A 5000-nucleotide genomic window follows, 5' to 3' on the forward strand; every position below is an offset into this window, starting at 1 on the left:
TACATCTAGGAATCTTTCTGTATAAAAGGTAGTGCAAGAGCAAAACAAACAACATCAAGTTTTATTGCATATCAATTCATACTTCTGCTGCTAAAACCTTAATTGCTATGGGTGGGTGTGAAGATAAAGTATATACCACAAAATGGCTATATAAATATATATAATTTTTTTTTACTGGTTCCATAACTACTGCCCAGACTTGGCAACAAAATCAAATTACATACAAAGTGGATACTCCTGTCATCAAGAGATTCACTGCTGCTGGTGCGACTTAGTGATACAACACTCTCCAAACATCCCCTGAGGAACAATGTGTACTGCAACATCATGCAAGTTAAATAAAGATGACTGACATTCTTCCAATGACAGGTATTCTTACACATTTTCCGCACATATGCAATTTTATTAAAACCTGAGCACTTTCTCTCCTAACAACATGCATGCTTATGCAGGTGTGACCACATGTACACGCACACACACGCACATGCAAACATACACACACACTTTTTGGTAAATGGGTATCATTTTGGGGTAAGGGACTTTTATAAAACATACGTTATATATGCCTCTCCATTATGATAGACGTAAGTTTATGAAAATTCTTGAATTGACTAAAGAATTTTCATATAATTATCCTGGATCTACTAACTTTACTCCTTTTATATGATAACTATTCTTCTGAACCTAATCCTCCTCCTCCTTTAGTTGTGGGCTGTCTTTGGGGTATCTAATTTCAGCAACTGAGAAATATGTGGTTTATTGTGTTTGAAGGGAATTGATTGAACCCTTAAATTAGTCGAAAATGCAATACCTGGGAATTTTCAGATAAATACATTGTTTAACATCCTTTGGGCATTAAATTTTACTACCTCCGACTAGCTCAAGATCCCCAATGAATTATTTACCCCATGAAATGAAATTAAGATATTCTACTTTATATATATTCAACAAAAATGCCATAAATAATCAACCTTGATGTGCAGGGATGGGGGTTTACATGTTTTCTGGGACAAGTTTTAGTGGGTATGGCAACCCAAACAGGATCCCCTTGGATAAATGCAAAGGCGAAAAGCAGAAATTAGGCAAAAAAAGTGGAGGCTGCCTCTACTATTCACTTTATTTTAAAAAAAAGATCTGAGATCTGAAATCTCCCATTGCCAAGAATAAGAGTTGAAATCACTCTTCCTAGAAAATTGGAATAGTAATTAACCCAATACCGCCGGGCGCCGTCCACAGACGGCGATTTTTGTAATATGCATAGCGCCGGGTGCCGGCATGCGCCGTCAATTGTATAATTGATTTAGGCCTATGCGTTCCAGAGCCCCGGCATTGCAGCCATGCAAAAACGGAACAGTGCCGGCGGGAATAAGCAAAATGGTTTTCAACTCACTTCCAAACCCTAGATGGCACCACTTTCTTCTAGTGCCAGCAGGAGAGAGAGCCTTGAATGGCACCCATCTACAGTCTCTAGCAAGCACTATCTCTATAGAGGGATGGTACATCGCAAGTTGCCGACCTCTTGCTCTAAAGTACCGCAGATGAAAGATGTGCTGGCAGAAAGAGAGGAGGAAGGTGACTTACACCATGCCCAATGCCTACAATGTGCCCCTGTGCCAGTAGGGATGTCTTTTATTGTGGCACTCACTGTCAAAAGCACAAGTTTCCTTCCTCTTCCCTACTTCTTCATTTTGGATGGTTATAAGTTTCGTGTTTGTTCGTGACAGCACAGAAATACGAAAAAAATAAAGTTGCTTTTTGTCCCCCCTAAAACAGTAATACTTCTATCACATTGAGTATAATGAAAAAAATGAGTTGATATAGACCCTGAACTACAATTTTAGTCAACTGCAGAATTGATGGAGCCTGTGATATGACAGATATAATTTTCTAAAAACAGTAAAACACACAAAAAAACAAAACACAAAAATGTCTCTAGCTCTACAATGAGTGACGAAAAGGGAGTGAGAAAAATTTAATTATGTTGCAGAAGCTGCCTCGATCAGAAATAAAATTCATCCTGGAGCCTGTGTAAGCGTCCACCGTCGGCAATGGGTTAATATGCAAGCTTTTAAAACTGTGTTTAAAATCTATCATGAGTATTTCATCATATTCAATCTTTATAGTTAAGTACAATATTACTTATTGTATTCTCCTTTGTATTAGGTATTATCTTCACCTGTTAAAACATGCCATGGCAAGGATGGGCCTGAATTCCAGATGACACTTATACATGTCCTGGCAATGGAGGCTGCACTGCTCTGCATACTACATACACATGGAGTCGGCTTAAATTCTCCTTTTTCAATGCTTATTGTGCTGAACAATAATCTTGAATCCATGACAAGGGCCCCACACTTCAACTCTAAATCTCTTATGGCCATAACAATTATTAATCCGTTGCCAACGGGGGATAGATTTGCTTACGCAGGCTCCAGGATGAGTTTTATTTCTGATTTTTCCCATTCCCTTTTGGTCACTCATTGTAGAGCTGGAGCCATTTTAGTGTTTTTTTGTTTTTTTGTGTGCGTTTTACTGTTTTTAGAAATTTATATCTGTCATATCGCAGGATCCATCAATTCTACAGTTGACTAAAATTGTAGTTCAGGGTCCATATCAATTCATTTTTTTTCTTTATACTCAATGTGATAGAAGTATTGCGGTTTTAGGGGAGGACAAAAAGCAACTTTATTTTTTTGTATTTGTGTGCTGTCACGAACGAACACGAAACTTATAACCATCCAAAATGAAGAGGTAGGGAAGAGGAAGGAAACATGTGCTTTTGACAGTGATTGCCTAAATAAAAGGCATCCCTACTGGCACAGGGGCACATTGTAGGCATTGGGCATGGTGTGAGTCACCTTCCTCCTCTCATTCTGCCTGCACATCTTTCATCTGCGGTACTTTAGAGCAAGAGGTTGGCAACTTGCCAACTTGCCATAGATGGGTGCCATTCAAGGCTCTCTCTCCTGCTGGTGCTAGAAGAAAGTAGTGCCATCTAGGTTTTGGATGTGAGTTAAAATCCATTTTGCTTAATATTACAGCAGTTGTTATAATTCTGACTGCAATTGTCAACATCACTCACTCATTACTCATAGCACAATAAAATAACAAAGTGATCCAAAATCCCCAAACATCATGATACCCATTGTCAGGCAAGAGCTCCTGTGTCATGTGTGATGAATAAACACGTCACCCATCGTTAACTGGTTAATCTCAATGCAGCAACTAGCACATAAATTATATCCCAGCACAATTATATTAAAATACAATGAATCATTTCTTTTTGATAGAATTCTTTAAAATATTTGAATGCGTTATTATAGTACAAAGTCTTAATATGTCAAGAATTAACATTGTCAAATTACACAATTATCCCATTCACGCCGGGGCTATTCCAGTTCTAAATGGTTGGAATGCTGGGGGTTTTGAACGAATATGCCTAAGGCCTCGGGATTCTCGGGTACACAAGCCGCGAGTGAGCGCTGTACACCCGCTCACCCCAAGCGCCAGCCTTGACCAAATATCTCGTCGCCGGCGTCTGACCCAAAAACCATGAATCATGTCAGTATATCAGCCTGCGTGAATGGAATATGTTTACCTAATGCTGCTCCCACCGGGCAGATAAGAAGCACACACAGCAAGTTCTAAAAGAGGTTTTTGTACTTTTTTTTTTTACATTATTTTGACACATTACAGAGAATGTGTACATACAAATGCAACTGCAATAAATATCTGCATACATAACTATGTAAAATGTGTATTTACAGGGAGAGATCATGATGTGATAGGGAGTGAAATATTCATATTACACGATATCACGTCACTTTTCTTGAATGGGCAAAAAGAAATATTCATGGAGCAATTGGCAATAATAGGTACCAGAGAGATTAATTGTCTATTTTACTTAACAATAAAGTAAGAAAGAAAGAAAGGAAATAGTACCAACTTTCTTCCCTTTAATGCACAATTAAATCACGTCCTTGATGAAGCACTATTTTGGCCTTTTGGAGTCAATCACTCTTCCATGTTAACTCCAATAGGTAAGCCTTCAGTTTCTAGAGACTGGTGGTGGCTGGAATACTTTCTCCTTCATCCAGAAGGTTTGCCATTCACAGGATTCTGCATTTGTATCTTCATTTCTAGGTCTTCCTCCACTCCCCTTATAATACTCGTACACACGCATGCACAGTCATACAAATACACACTAACTAAACAAATCAACACCTAAGCAAATAAATGAATGAGTAAAATATTGATATAAAAACAATAATATGCAATTTGTGCATCTTGGTGATAGGGATAGGGAGAGGGAGAAGGAGGAGACACTTTTGTGTCATTTCTATTTCTATCAAATGAGAGAAAGAACAATTTCCAAACAGTTCATATCAGGTCCAATATCACACACAATACCAATTCCATCTATGTTTAAAGTCAAGTAGTCACTAAAATAATAGATGCAGAATCAAATTACACTTTTAAAGAAATATACCAGTTAACATGTTAGAAGAAAAATAACAGTAAGGAAAAACATAATAATAAAGGCAAATATGCAACCAAATAGTACTACTTCCTTACCCAACAAGAATGAAAACAGATGAAACTTAAATCTTATTTAATAACTATATATAAACATTCTTAAAAAAAATTACTTTAAATTCTGCAAACATTATTTTATTGAAATTGTGTGCCATATAGAGAACAAGAATTAATGGACACTGGTAAAGTCTGTACATTCAGTACTCAGCAATTTGCCTAAACAGAGCAACCCATCAGAAAAATAAGAGAAATAAAATATCTTGTTTCGAGAAGTTGCACAACTTGATTTCACCACTGTTTTAACCCAAGAGAGCTCTTTCATACCCATGAGCCTTGTCCTTTACAGTCAAAAGAAGTGGTTAGTTTAGCAGGCATAAACAGTGATAAATAAACAGATTTGAAACCTCCCCATCACACTGATATTGATGGCCAGACTGTAGATGTTGATATCATGCAATTCAAAT

The 5000-nt window shown here is 37.4% G+C and overlaps 1 protein-coding gene across 3 annotated transcripts in view; it reads right to left on the reverse strand.

Moving 5' to 3' along the window:
• The window catches only part of Hrs (Hepatocyte growth factor regulated tyrosine kinase substrate), a 27823-nt gene that overhangs the window by 22097 nt on the left and 726 nt on the right, over positions 1–5000 (reverse strand). The gene's annotated exons all lie outside the window — the stretch shown is intronic.

This window comes from Penaeus japonicus, unplaced genomic scaffold, assembly GCF_977035675.1.
Source record: "Penaeus japonicus unplaced genomic scaffold, GWHDUDI00000001_assembly GWHDUDI00000006, whole genome shotgun sequence".
Taxonomy (NCBI): Eukaryota; Metazoa; Arthropoda; class Malacostraca; order Decapoda; family Penaeidae; genus Penaeus; species Penaeus japonicus.